This window comes from Thermobia domestica, chromosome 6 (genome assembly GCF_964235325.1).
Source record: "Thermobia domestica chromosome 6, izTheDome1.hap1.1, whole genome shotgun sequence".
NCBI lineage: Eukaryota > Metazoa > Arthropoda > Insecta > Zygentoma > Lepismatidae > Thermobia > Thermobia domestica.
Genome location: NC_137459.1, coordinates 85,598,804 through 85,615,016, shown reverse-complemented (window position 1 = coordinate 85,615,016; position 16,213 = coordinate 85,598,804).

Below are 16,213 nucleotides of genomic sequence, written 5' to 3'. Positions count from 1 at the left end.
TTAACCTTGCAATTATAATTTTCTTTAGTTATGCTTTGAAAAGTAACAGTTGTACACTAAGTAATAAAACTATCAAACATTATAATCTGCCGATTTTTCCTCTCATTTGAATCTATTTTTAATATAAATAATAGCTGAGGCGGCTGGTACCATATGTTCTATGGTTCTGCAACCACACATTTTTCATAGCACTATTTTTTTTTTCAGTATTAAGATAGTGTTTCATTAAAAATAATCTTTGCACCTTAACACAATATAATATTTAAGCATTTCTAGGAAATTCGTTTTAAAAAGTGCTGAATGAAATAGAGATTTACATTTCCAGTTGCAACGAGCTTGTCACTGGATCCAGTTATATTGAGTATATGGCAGGGAGCTCCTACTTCTTAACACAGGGAACCGCATTTATACATGCAGCGCTCCTATCTTCCCGTATTATGTACTAGCAGTTGCAGCTACTTCAGCAACCGGTAGTTAGCTTCAGTGTTAGTTACGAACTCATCCACTTGGCAGCGCTCGACTCAGTTGGTAAGATGGATGAGTCCCAGCAGTTTGAAACAAGAGGCTTATTCACAAAACACAAACTCGCAAAGAATAATATATATCTGATGGTGGTAGTGTTTCTTCTAGACATAATTTTAGGGGACTTTGCTCTCCCGGGGTTGCATAATCGCTCTCCGGACCTAAGAACAATTAAATTGCTAACCAGTACAGTCAGTGGCGGCGAAACCGACTTTCCCCACCCGCAGTAATTTAAAAGGGACCATATGTTAATAATGATTCCTAGTGTTTTCTATAACACCATTATTTTAAACCCCAGCCTCCACCAAGTGAACTTTGTGGTGGACAAACACCATGTGCGTGGGTTTTCTCGGGGTTCTCTCGTTTACTCCCACTTTATTCATTCCACCATTTTTCATTCATCACTCATCATCACCGTCTCCTTTAGCTTAACGTGGGACGTAAAACTCAAAGATTCCATTTCGTTTCATTTTCATTATTATGAACGTAGTATACTGCTTGATTTTACAAACTGAGCATAGAGGTTCTAGTTGAAATTTGGTGAGAACAGTGAATACACACAAAGCTAATAATAATAATAATAATAATAATAATAATAATAATAATAATAATAATAATAATAATAATAAATCAATAACTACATAGACATTAACACTGTGGTAGAAAAAAATAGATAGATATAGATAGACTAATTTGTACTTACGTTAACTCCGCGTAGTTTGTCTGAAACTCCATCTGCAACACTCCTCTTGTATCACTATTAAATTGCACTTTATAAAACGTACCACAAGAAAACGAAAAGAGTGTTTTGGTCCTCAATAAATAAAAAAGTGTTCACTAAACTTCACTATCTTCACTTCACTTACATCGAGGATAAAGTAGTTCTCAGTAATTAAAAATGTTCACTACATTTCACAATCTTCACTTACACAAGAGGTTAATGACAAGTCCAGATACCTGTCTGTCCCCTATCAAATATCACACATTATACACAGAAGTGAGTTTATTCAGAAAGTCGTCGCTTTTTCAGGAATAAGAACTGATCCACAATTACTTCCAAGTTGATGATTTTTGTTTGATCATGTTCAATACTCAAAACTGGCAGTGAACGTAATCTTTGTTGTGCCATTGTGCTCCGTTAATGATTCTTGATCAGTTTTAGTTTTGAGAAAGTTCTTTCTGCTGTAGCAGTTGTGATAGGGAGTGTGAGGTAAAGTTGTAAAAAACTACCTACAAGACAACTGTTTTCTTCAATTATTAATATCTCTATGTCTCGAATTGTTTTTCTTTGAGCTATCTCCTCAGAAAATTAACAACGGAACGCTAACACTTGTTCTGAAAGGTTCCCCGAAATGTCATTCTTGTATTTGTCAACATATAGACAAGTTTTATCTGAAATTTCTTCATTGGTAAGTGCTTTTAAACACTTTGGCATCAAAAAAGAAAAGTGTTCAAGTATCTCACTCAAACCCCTGAATCTGCTTTTAATTCGGCAAATCACAATGTCAAGTGCAAGGTTGAAGACAGATATTTGGAATGTCTTCAACGGATCTGAGATAGGAAGTTCACTTGCCACTTCATCAAACAATGATTTAACTTTTCGGGGACGCTTTCCCTTTACATTAGAATCTACATGCCACGACCTGGCAAATTCTTTAGCTTCGTCCAGAAATCCCGAAAAATTATCTCGCAGGGAAGAGAGATTGGCAATTGCTCGGCCCAGAAGAATACGAACTGTTTCAAGATCAGCATTCGGTTTGCAGCATCTTGGATGTAATGTTGATAATTTCCAGCACTTTACTTTGTAATGTAAGCACTAAAATGAACTGAAAGTTCTCGGGTGTTTGTGCAGAGGGTGTTAAGTCACAAAATTCCATTTTTGAGTTTTTACTATCACTGGAAAGAGATTTTTTTTCTCTACACATGTGTATAAGAGGCTAAGTCAAATTCGAATATGTACCGAAGTTAGTAACTTGTGTTTTATGAGGTAGTTCAATAAATTTCGAATACGGTTGTGCAAAGAGTTGTAAGTCAAGTTTTGAACTGACTTAGCACTCTTTACCCTCTCAGTTTGTCCCAAATGTGTGTGTGTGCAAAGTGGGCTAAGTCGCCCCTTTTCCCTAAGCAGAATCCGTTCTTGTGTGAGGAATTGGGTAAGTCACACGGGCGTAAACCTTATACCTTTTTAATAGTGACGCTGCTGCTGACCAACAGATGGTACTACCTATATCACACCTTATGATCTGTCTACATTTTTTTCTTTGGAACTGAAGCAACATTTCCGTCAAATTACAGTTTCATATCATGTCGATGTAAATGGAAAAAGAAAAAAGGTTTGTAAAGGCTGCTTTATAAAGATGTTTGGCGAAACAAAGAAGTTTATTGAAACCGTAATTCAAAAGAAACGATCCAGTATTTCGGGCATAGTTGCTCCGGATGCAAGGGGTGTCCACAAGCCTGCTAATGCAAAATCTGAAGAGGAAGTGGAGGAAGTTCGAAAACATCTACAAGCTGTTCTTAAATATGAGAGCCATTACTCACGGAAAGATTCGGACAGAAGATACTTGCCATCATATCTCACCATTTCGGAGCTTTATGACGAGTACAAAAGAACCTGCAAGGGATCTCCTGCAAGAAAACCCGTTATGAAAAAGAGTTTCGCAAAGTGAATTTAAAAATCAAGAAACCACATGCGGATACATGTCAATTGTGCGACAGGTTGTCATTGCGGATAAAAGCAACCGGTGATGAAGATTCAAAAACACAACTAAATGAACATCATAGGCAAGCCTAGCTGGCCAACCAGGCTAAAGCTAGAGACAAGGAACTATCCAAACACGATCGAGGAAAGAAATCTGTAACTTTTGACATGCAGCCATGCCTACCGACACCTTTGGTTAAAAATTCAATAGCGTTCAATAAGAGGCAACTATGGACTTTTAACCTAACAGTGCACGATTGTGATGATGGCCAAGGTTACTGTTTCATATGACATGAAGGTTTAGCTGGTAGGGGGGCAAATGATGTCGGTTCCTGCTTGTACCAATTTCTTCTTCACTACTTGAACCCGGATGTCAGACATGTCGCAATGTATTCCGACACCTGCAGTGGACAAAACAGGAACAGCCATGTAGCAGTAATGTGCATGACTGTTTTGCAAAATTCTCCCCATTTAGAAGTTATCGACCATAAGTTTCTCCTACCAGGACATACTCATATGGAGAGCGACATGGATCACAGCTTAATAGAAAAGAAAAAAAAAGAAATTCAACGCTAGTATTGACCACCCTCATGATTGGGCGCAACTTATCAGACAGGCTGGAAAGAGTAAGCAGTTTGTTTTGAAAGAAATGTCCCGCGAAGAATTTTTGAACTTCTCTTCTCTTCTTAAGGGCCCCCTCCAACTCCGTACAGTTGATGAAAGTGGTTGCAAGATAACGTGGCGGGATATGAAGTGACTTCATTATGAAAAGAAGAATTTGGGAATACTGTATTATAAAACTAGCTTAAATGAAGAGGAAGACTTCAAGCAAGTTAGTTTCAGGAGAAGAGGAAGGAGCTCTACTCTGACTCCAACTTTTACATATGATGGGCCAGCACCCATAACCACCGAAAAGAAGAAAGATCTTCTTGATCTTCTGCCATTTGTGTCAAATGTATTTCACGATTTTCACAAATCTCTGACAACAGCGAGAACTGCACGTAATGTCTTGCCGGACACAATGGGGAACGTTTCAGAGCCTGAAGAACTGTAACTTCAAATATTTTTTTAGTTTGATACAAAAATGTATGTGTGTAAGGCAGATAGAAAGTGCGTGTCTGTATAGTATGGTGTAGGGGTAAGTCTGATTTTCAAAAGTGCAAAACGGGATAAGTAAGAATTTTTCAAATGGTACATTTTTGTTCTCTTATAAGCATAAAACGTAATACATGACATTAGTGATATAATACACACTGTTTGTACACATATGTCTCTTCATAAATCTTATATTAAAGTAGTGTTTACTCGTCATCCTGATTTAGCACGATTTTTTAAACTTTCAAATCAATTTTCCCAAAAAGTTTATTTTTTGACTTAACACCCTCTGCACAAACACCCGAGAGTTGTCTAATTGTATTTTGTTTTTTTCAGAGTCATTGCTTTTTTTTTTTTTTTTTTTTTTGAACTTTAGAGCTCCGCAATAGTACGTTGGTCAAACATTTCATTACGGATTGATAGTTATTTCGTATGGCTAAAAGAAAGCGAGGTGGCCATCTTTTGGACACAACTTCTTTAATGTGATACAAATTTTACCGTTCTCAGCTAATAGTTTGTTCAGCTCTTGCCATCGAGGTAAGCTTTCACTGAAAAAAAAAAAAAAATATATATATATATATATATATATATATATATATATATATATATATATATATATATATATATATATATATATATACTTCTTGAAGAATATCGTAGAATTGTTTCACCTGATTAACATTTGACACAGAATCGTTAAGAACAAGGTATCAATTATGAGCAGCACAATGCACAAATTCTGCATTAGGAACTTTCTTCTTTAATTTCGCTTGAAAACCACTATATTTACCACTCATATTCGCCATCGTAACCTTGACCTCTGCACTTATTAATGTTTGTTCCATTTTACTCAAGAATTCCTAAAATTTTGTTTTGAAATGACTCACTAGTTTGTGATATTACTTCCCAAAATCCTAGAAAATATTCCTTTATTTGAAGCTTCAGACCTTCAGGTGAATTATCAAACACATCATAGCGAATGATAAGACAGAGTTGATCGTTTTTAGAAATATCATGTGTGGTATCTACAATCAGGGTGAAGAACGGGGCCAAATTTATTTCTGCTGTTAACGCGTTCAGAACAGAATTTGACAGTAGTTCTATGATCTGAGTCTGAATATCATGATGTAAATACTTAATTCGTGTTTCGTTGTTTGTTACATGCGATCTTAGTAACGAATCGTGTCTTGAAAGCAAATCAATTATATTAAGAAAATTTCCATTTCCGGAATCAATTAATTGACTGTCCTCCTATGGCCTCGAAAGGGCAACGCACACATAGCTAAAGTTCGCATAACATCAACAATACCTGTTAGTATATCTCTCCATTTTCGCCGTTCTTCATTCATTTGATCTTCTGCCGTTGCATTTTCTTCCATATAGTGTACGTAGCACATGCTTGTAAATGAGATTTCCCGTTCCAATCCGGAATAACGCCATTTTGTCATGAACGCTCACTGCAAGATTCGTTGACAAGCCAACAGGGTTCACAATAAACAGCATCTAAAATAAGTTAATAGCTCAACATAAATCTTTCTACTTTTTGACCGCTTTTAGTTTTAATAAAGCAATACTTTTCACTAAAGAATCTGTTTGTTTGCGGATCTCGCGAGAAGGGAGCTTTGGGTCGACACGGTGTAGATGCGAGAGTAGCTCTTTTTGGCTCTGGGGCAAGTGCTTCTTTGTAAAGGCCTCTGTCACTAGGAAAGGGTTTGGAAAAATTTGAAGGAAAAGGTTTAGATTTATCTGAAAGTGTAGCAGTGCATACACTAGAATCACATTCCCTGGCCTTTGCAGCCCTACTATTGTGTGAAATGGAAAGTCCCTCTGTTTGTTGTTGGGAACTATTGTGCTGCCAAAATGTTTTGATCCGTGGCAAAAATGCGAACTAAAGCTCACACCCTCACACAGCCACGCGTTGAGCCAATAAGGGTTCAGCTGGTGCTAAGCGAGAGAAAGCAAGTGGAATTCATTCAGCCGATAGCAGCGCTTGCAACGGAAGACTAGGGATCATGTCAGTATGGTATATCTTTAGCTTGGGCACTACTTGCACTAGGATCACATTCACTGGACCTTACAACGTCATTATTATTGTCAGAAATGGAAAAAAACCTCTGTTTCTTGTTGGGAACTAGCTTGGACACCACTTGCACTTGAATCACATTCACTGGACTTATCCATTATTATTGTCAGAAATGGAAAAATCATATGTTTCTTGTTGGGAACTAGCTTGGGCACTACTTGCACTAGTATCACATTTACTGGCCTTTGCAAAGTCAGTATTATTGTCCGAAATTGAAAAATCCCATGTTTCTCGTTAGGAAGTACCTTGAGCACTACTTGCACTAGTATCACATTCACTGGCCCCTCACAACACCATTATTATTATCCAAAATCGAAATATCCCTAGGATTTCCTTGGGAACTAGCACTACTTCCTGCTTTTTCATTACCAGTATGCGTCGAAGTTTCCGTTGCTGGAAAAAAAAATGTATATATCTTCTTTAGTATTTTATTAGCAGCTTCATTTTCCTGTTGAATTTTGCGTTTCTTAGCTCCGTTTAAATATTTACGCTTGTCAGACATTGTATGTGGAAAAATTCAATTCCTTTCACAAATAAAAGTGAAAGAACCCTGGGAATATAACAATCGTCCATTTTTTGAAAGTACAAACACTGACCACTTCGGAATCTATCGACTTCACTCAAACACAAGACTACGCGTTTGAACGAAGGGATGTGCTGTAGAAAAAAAAAAGTATCTTCGTGCAGGGTTTCCATGTAGGCCCTTACTCGACTGGTAGCGGCAAATGAGAGAGAAAAAAATATACAGAGAGAGAGAATGAGGGAAGTCTCTGCAGTAGATCCCCGCACTTGAACAATTTTAACTTTGTTGACAGTTCGGTATCAGATGTTCTCTTCTAACCCAATCTCAACCCTTCTCAGATTTCACGCGTTGATAATACGATAAACTATCCATAGGCGGTATCAAATATACACCGGAACAATGCACTGAATATGAACGTAAACAAAACAAAGTACAAGAAACTACTACCTACTTCCCCCTGTCCAAAGTGAAATTGTTCCGAGTGTCCGTGACCCCAGAAGAAACTCTAGCAGTTCAATGACCTCGCAAATACATCCCTCAGCAGCAAGTAACGGTTTGGCCAATCAGCCCCGGTGAGGAGAGAGAATAGGATGATCGAAGACGACTTTTCCTAATCCATATACGACCCCAGAAGAAAGACAAACAAATATTGTCGAGACAACATACATCATGATGCATAACATTCTAGGTTATCCCTTCAGCTCGCCCCCCTTCCCCGCGCCACGGGGTCTGCGGGGCCGTTATCGCCGCCACTGAGTCCAGCCCCCTCACTTTTAATTTTGCTCCTCTTTCAAAATTTTCTGGAAAGAAGCTTGGGTGGTAGTGCAAAAAATTGAATTTTTAGTAGCGGTGTAACTTCATAGCCATCAATGCAGGCGGACTTGTCATGACCTAATGGTCCACAGACTCCGTCATTTTGTGCTTGAAACAAGCTAGATTATGTATTACGGTAGTTATGTTGTGTAGTCCTAAACATGGGCGTCCGCAGAGCGGAGCAAAATGAGGAGATTTCCGCTACCTGAATTTCCGAAAGGAATTCAGTTCTTTGAAATATATGCCAAAACTCATTAGATTTTCTTTATTCACACACTACGGTATTTAATACACTTACTGCAGTTACTAAAGTTATGCAATATGTGTCAATAATAATTGTTTTGCATGAAGAAATAACTGCATCAAGGCATGTATACTTGAAATTTCGCTTCATTGCGGGCGGGGGAAAATCCTATGTGCGTCTCTGATGCTACATACTCCTTATTGGTTGGTCGGTGCAACTTTTAAAAATGTTCTCTGCCTCGTAAACCGTTCACTAGTGTCTCTCTCTCAAGCAAAATGATTCCCTTTTTTTTTGGTATTATCATACTAACAGCTAACAATACAGAAAATTTTAATGGACTTAATATTTACGATACTGTTTCCCATTCCATCCAGTTAAGTAATTTAAAATAATACCTCACCAGTATTTTTCTTTATCGTATAAGTAACGTTTATGAAACGAAATTTTTCAGTTTTACGTCTCATGGGCTGTTATGTGTTGACTAAAGGAGACGGTAAGGATGGGAATGAATGAAACGGTGGAACGAAAAAAAGATTGGAAAAATAGATAAAAGACAAGGAAATCAACAACGCAAACAGTATTTGTTCTCCACAAGTCCATTTGACGTTAGCTTTAATCGAATCAAACACCCAAACTAAATTTTAATCTAGGAAGTAATTTGCGACAGTGCAAGCATGATACTGAATATTTTAATAATAATCTTCCTATGTATAGAAGTCTATATATTCTTTTTATGCTTAATTAGGGCCTCAATGTAGATTTCACAAAATTCTATGATTTAAAACATCGTTACAGTTAACAATTGAAATAAGGGTACTCAATAAGCAAACGAACTTATAATATGGTGTAATTAATAATAATAATAATAATAATAATAATAATAATAATAATAATAATAATAATAATAATAAATCAAATCAAATAGCATTAACGTTGATAATAGCAGAAATATCGAGTGTTTGCAATCGAGGTATATTCTTTTCTCCTACCACGAAATATAGTTCTACCAATCAAAAATGAGAAATTAATATAATCAGAGCATTCTCAGGATCAAATTCATTTTCTAACTTATGGTAATTCCCATTGATTGAAAACCGAAAAATCCTTCCAAATATTAATATTTTTTTTAAACGATGTCTTGAAAGTTAAAAAAAAAATGCTTCAGCTCTTGTGGCTAGTGTGTGTAGCTTTGATGTGCATGGTCTTCAGTTCGATTTCCAGTGGGAGAGTACAATAAATTAATCTCGCAATTATTCACTTTCAATTATCATCTGTCTGTTTTAACCTAAAGTGCATGTAAGTGGGACATTGTACAAAAAGTTCCATTTCGTTTTTCTTTCAAATTTCGAAGGAAAAAAAACACTCAAATTTCATACTTCTTTACAGTAGAACAATAGCCAAAAGTACATGGTCACTGGAAATTGAATTTATGTTCCCACATTCATATAACAATGCTTAAAAAATGCCGATCGTCGGAGAAGAGAGGTGCTTTTTTTAACGTTAAACAAACTAAAGCAAAAATCATCTGCGGTAGCGATGCTTTCTGCCCAGAGAAACTTTATAAACATCATTCCAGATTTCAATCCGAAGGTAAAGAAAACTTTGGAATCGAAATGAACTGATAATAGACTTCCATTTTAAATAATGTATGGCTATTTAACATCTAATGAGTATATGCATCTTTTCTTCTCTTTATGTAACGCCCTCACTTATGTCTTAAGGACGGATGTCCGTATTTTGTGTGCTTACAAGAAATTTGCCAACCCACGCTTTGGTATTGCTTGCAGAGATTTAATTTTTAATCGGTAGATGTGTATAGAAATTCAGCATCTTCATGTTAATTTTTGTCCCTCTATCTTGCTTTTTACGAATACGGCATAGGCTCAAATTTTTAGCACAGTTCTAAAAGTTTTTGTACCTTTTCTTGGAAACTATTGAAATGATTCGTTTAATTTTTATACCACGCACCCTGAAATAGCTGGCAATGCTACTGAACTAGGATTGTTTTTCTAGGTTACATACAAAATTAATATATTTTTTTTTAATTCCAAGAATTTTAAGATGGGATTTTTTTTTAATATTCACTAAAGAGTAATTGAGACAAATAAAGGAACTATGTTATAATTCTAGTTCAGTAAATAGAGAAACACATAAGTAACATTTGTGCAAAATTTGATCACTTTATCATTTATAGTTCGTGAGAAAATGGTACATATATGTCTAAAAATGTAATTTTGAGAAATTAAAAGTTTAACATTTACAATGGATTTTCAGCAATAAGACGAATCACAACATTCACAAAGGATAATAACCATATTCTTCGTCTTCGGCTGTGTTTTCTTCACCTCTTCTACACATTCTTTTCTTCATTCTTCATTCCTTGATAAGCTTCAAGACTCCCAACTCAGATTTTGTTATACGCTTTCTGTCCATGTCTCGCAGTAGTTTCGAGCTGTATTCACCGCTTGAAATTCCCATCTTTTCTAGAACACCGTTTCTTGATTCACGTACGCTACTAAAACACAAAACAGCATCATACGCTGCAATTTGTACGATTTTAGAACCCGAAAATGTAGTTTTTCCACATCGTTGCCATATCAGTGCATTGCAACTTTCATTGGGGTTCTGTGTTTTCCTATGGAAACATTTTTCCGAAAAGGGGGATCCGCAAGAGCTCTCTAGATAGGTTTGATAGCATCCACCACTGCAGCAGGCAACGAATGCTTATTTTCGTAATGTTCTCCAGTTGCTTGAAAGCTGTTATACCTACTCCACGAAAAATCTCCTTTCAGACAAAGCATATCCGTTGGTTTCTCGTCAGTTGAATATTTATGAAAGTAAGTTTCCCTCACTGCATTATCCATCTTCTGAATGTTTCCAACCTTTTTCCTTGATTGCTTTCCCATAATATACCTGTAATTCAACCTATCAATTTATTTGGGATTCAGCCTACATTTACCTCCTACTGGCTAAGTTTACTGACGCAGACTAATAAGGAAAACAAAGAAATGTGAATGTAGAAATAACAGTGAGCAAAATGAAGTGTGTATTCTTTTTGGAACGACAAAGCAAAAATATATTTACTACATCGTTACAAAAGAATGGGATGATCAAACTGAAAACAGAAAATAGATATTTATCCCTGAAAATACAACGGAAGTACACAATAATTTGCACTTCTCGAAGGGAACCTGATGTCGTAGGGAACATGAAACTTCCGGCAATGAAACTTTAAAGACCGTAGATTCTGAAAGTCATACTTTTGAAAAATCGAACCTTTTGACCCCAAGCACGGACACCCCCCTTAACATCACATGTCATTTTATATTTATAACTATTCTATCAGGCATTGTTTCCATTTTGTACTAGTACACAATAACACACTGAGCAAGGCTATGTGATAATATGTAAAAAAAAAAGAAAAACGCTATCACGTCTGCTTTCTATTTATATATTGTTCAATAACAACACTATATAAGTTCTCGATATAAATAACGTTTACCCAATAATTGACAGGAAACTGTTCATTTGGTTTGAAATGAAATGAAAGATCTTATTAAATCAATATTAAAGAGAGCACTTAACTCAATACATATAAAATAGAGCTTGAAGGGGCATTTCCATTTATATTTCCTGAATATTATCTGAAAAAAAAACTCCACAACACCAGGGAAGGGAATCACTCGTGCATTCGTAGATAGTTTAGATAAAGCGGGGGCGCGGAGACTGAGTGGTAGAGCGTTCATCTCCAGTGCTTGGGGTCCCTGGTTCGATCCCAGCTCGCGCCATGTGGACTTTGTGGTGGACAAACACGTCGGTTATCCCGTTTCCTTCCACTTTCTTCACTCCACCATTTCATTAATCTCTCATCATCACCGTCTCCTTTAGCCTAACCGGCATAATCGTTGGACATAAAACTTATAGGTTTCATTTGTTTTTTTTTTTTTCATTTGCTTTAGATATTGCAACCGCTACTGTTATTTTAGTGTAACTTGCCCTTATTATATGAAATAATATTAGCAATTTAATATCGAACAATGATGCGCAATGTGGTGCATATATCATGTCACTCCTAACGATAGATGTAAGGAAATAAGAATTGGTACCATTCACAAGCACTGGATTTAATTGATGAGAGCCATATCATTCACTCACACTGTCACATATCCTAAAGGTCCACCCTGTATAATGAAATAAACCCATCGTTACAAACTTGACGAGATCTCACTATTAGTTGATCTTACTTTCATAGATTACATCACAGTAAAGGGAAAAGGTTCGCAAAACACTGAGTTTATTTTCCATAAACATTTCTCTCATTGCAGATATGGAACTGTATGAAATGCATTTATTTTACTTAATTTGGCTCCACACATCGCTATTTATTAAGCATACTTTGCAACTATTGATCCATAATGGAAATTATCAGATCAAAAACTAGTGTGATACTTTAATAACAAAAATATATTTTCATTTGATTCAAATACACTTTAAGATATCATAGCTTTAGGTAAGTTTATGACGTAATATTTCAAGTAGTATTTTGAACTGATATCATTTCCTTTTTTGTTATGTTCTTGTCCAGCAGAAGTTCGTGATAATCTTTTGTTGCATGTGGTGATAACACAAACAATCCATCATGGCTATGAAAGACCTTTAAGTTGTAGAAAGCAAGAAAGCTAAACACGCAATCTCTTCTTCCAATTAAAGATTTCAAAAGGAAAGAAATGAGCCCCGGCTCTCAGATCACTGAGCTTTATTTTGTAGCGTCCCCTCACGTCAACTTCCAGAGTACAAATAAATAACCCTCAACATTTTTCACCAACAACACCAAGACCTAACTTGCACGTCATTTGTCTACCGCATCTGACAGCTTAAAAATTACGTTTCTGATAAATTGCTATTTCTTTGACATTTCAACACTGTATAACACTCAGAAAATATGCATTACTAATTTGCAAGATAAAATAAGAAATTTCTAGTTAGAATATTATTGTTCAACCTATTGGTTTCAACACTAGAAGTACCGGCGATACTATATATGAGAAGTACCAACCAGTCAATATGACTGCTACTTTTCCTACATAAATTCCTGACATAAATTGTATTTATATGTTGCAAAGCATACTTGATCAATAGAACAAACAGATGCGTGTATATATATGTATGTATATATATATGTATATTTATATATACGCATGTGCAGTGGCGTATTTACGATTTTGTTTCGGGGAGGGTTTGCTTACTTTCGGGGGGGTTGCCTGAAAATGTGAAAATTCAGCAAGATATTTCATATACTTTACTATAGTAATTAAGATTTCGGAGGACTTAAGCCCGGAAGCCCCCTCTAAATACGCCACTGCGCATGTGCAACAAATTTGGAAATCAATTTGCAACAAATTTGGGGGGTAGGTTACTGGAGCTATCTAATATTGCCATAAAAGTTTGAAAGAGGTCGCTTGAATAGGGCCTGAGAAATAACCTAGAAAGTATAGGATGATCGAGATCCCTCTCTCTCTCTCTCTCTGTAGATACATAGATAGATAGATATATGCAGGGTGGTTGTAAAAATCAGAATCTATTTCTAACTATGCATATTTCAAAAAGTAAACAACCGATCAAAATTTTATTTCCATGAAAAAGATTATTAGGATATACCATTTGGTTATTAAGTTACATTTCAACGCATGCATCTGAATTTTCCACCCAGTTTAGGAATATTTTTGGAAGATAATCAATTGCTCTTCTTAGCATCTCAACTGGAACCTTTGCAAAAACTTCATGGATATTTTATTCAAGACTGTTAATATTCCTTGGTTTTAATTTCTTATGGCAGATTTTATTGTCTTAGGGTTAAGTGTTGCATTCCTACCTCGTTCTTGCCTTCATCATCTCTCCCTTTGCACTATGGTCCCCCAAACTTAATATACCTGGCGGCAATCTTAGCTCTGCGTTGTATGCATAAGCCTTTTTCGGTTTTCACTGAATCAACTTTTGATATCATAAATGATAAACCTCACATTAGAAAGCAGTATTACATGCTAGAGAGCTGATGCTAGTTTCTAAACTAATCTAAATTAAAATATGTATTGAATTTACAACCGCCCTATATATATATATATATATATATATATATATATATATATATATATATATATATTAGGTGAAATATTACTTAACGGGAAATACGACACAAAAATGAAGAGCATTGTGTAATTATGTATTGTATATATTAGTATATTTATTACAATATATATTAATAATGTTATTTTGTGATTTTATATTAAAAAGGAAGAAAGTCTACATACATAAAATGCTACTATATGATATATAAGAATGAAATTTCCTTTACCACGCTATTTATAATTTGAATATGTGAATATTTTAATATGTAATAACTTTTTTATTCGTGTTACAAATAACGTTGACAAATAATAATAATAGCTCTAAATATAAAATGTATACTTCCTATATATTTGTCGCAGAATAATGATATTTCTATGTATCAATTTCGGTCTTTTCGTATGATGTAATATGCAGTTACTTTTCGAAATTACGGCACTACGTGAAATGGGGTAGCACGGTCTCTTACAGGTTAGCTAAACTTCTTACAAATTTCTGGTTTTCGAATTTTGGCGGTACATTTACAACATACATATTTGCTACACCTTTTGGAGGTATCAGCGGTTTTATTGTTTTAGCACAATCGAATTTGGCACTCTTTGCGTTTACACGTTCAATATCTTCCAATTTAGACATTTCGCAGTTGTCATCCTCGCAATTGACGCCATGTGTATATTTTTCTGCCAACTTCTTTTTTTTTTAAAAAAAAAACTTTTATTTAAGGTTATTTTTAACGTCCAAATAGTTTGTTTCTACCACGGTAGATGACGCCACCCTCACCAATGTTAACATATACAAGTAATAAAATTAAAACAATTAAAAATAAAATAATTCAAAACTACGCAGAAACGAATACAGTCTGCTTGATGGACGTTACAAAATCTAGGGAATGGTGCGTGCCGCTTTCACATATTTTCATTTGTTTCATTGTTAGACGCCATCATTTTTAAATATTCAATCAACTTTATCTGCCATACTTTCTACCAGAAACTGACCAAATTTTTCACATTTATTTACGATTAGAATATCTGGGGAATGGTACGTGTTGATTCCACATATTGTTGTTAGTTTCATTGTTGGAGCTAACATTGTTAAATAAATAATCAACTTTATCTGCCAAATTTCTAGCAGAAAGTGACCAAACTCTGCACACCTATTTACGATTGAAATATCTAGTAAATGGTACCTGTCGATTTCACTTATTGTTCTTAGTTTCATAATTGGAGTGTTACCATTTTTAAGTAACCAATTGTTTGAGGCCACCATTGTTAAATATACAATCAATTTTAACTGCTACACTTTCTACCAGAAACTGACAAAACTTTGCACACCCATTTACGATAGAAATTTCTAGTAAATGGTACCGTTCGATTTGAAATGTTGTTGTTAGTTTCATTGTTGGGGGTCACCATTGTTAAATAAAACGTCGTTGCAGGACACCATTGTTATAAAAAACAATCAACTTTATCTGCTACACATTTTACCAGAAACTGACCAAATTTCTGACACACCTATTTACGATTGAAATATCAAAGGATAGTGCATGTCGATTTCACATTTTGTTGTTAGTTTCATTGTTGGAGGCCGCCGTTGTTAAATAAACAAACAACTTTATCTGTCATACTTTCTACCAGACACTGACCAAACTTTGTACGTCCATTTACTATTGAAATATCTAGTAAATGGTACCTGTCGAGTTCATATATTGTTGTTAGTTTCAGAGTTCGGGGTCATCATTGTTCAATAAACAATCGTTGGAGGCCACCATTGTTAAATATACAATCAACTTTATCTGGTACACTTTCTACCAGAAACTGACCAAACTTGGGACACCCGTTTACGATTGAAATATCAAGATATGATGCATGTCAATTTCACATATTGTTGTAAGTTTCATTGTTGGAGGCCACCATTTTTTAAATAAACAATTAACTTTATCTGTCATACTTTCCGCCAGAATCTTACTAAAATTTGCACACCCATTTATAATTGAAATTTCTAAATAATTTTACATGTCGATTTCACATATTACTGTTAGTTTCATTGTTGGTGAAACACCATTCTTAAATAAACAATCGTTCGAGGCCACCAGTGTTAAATAAACAATCA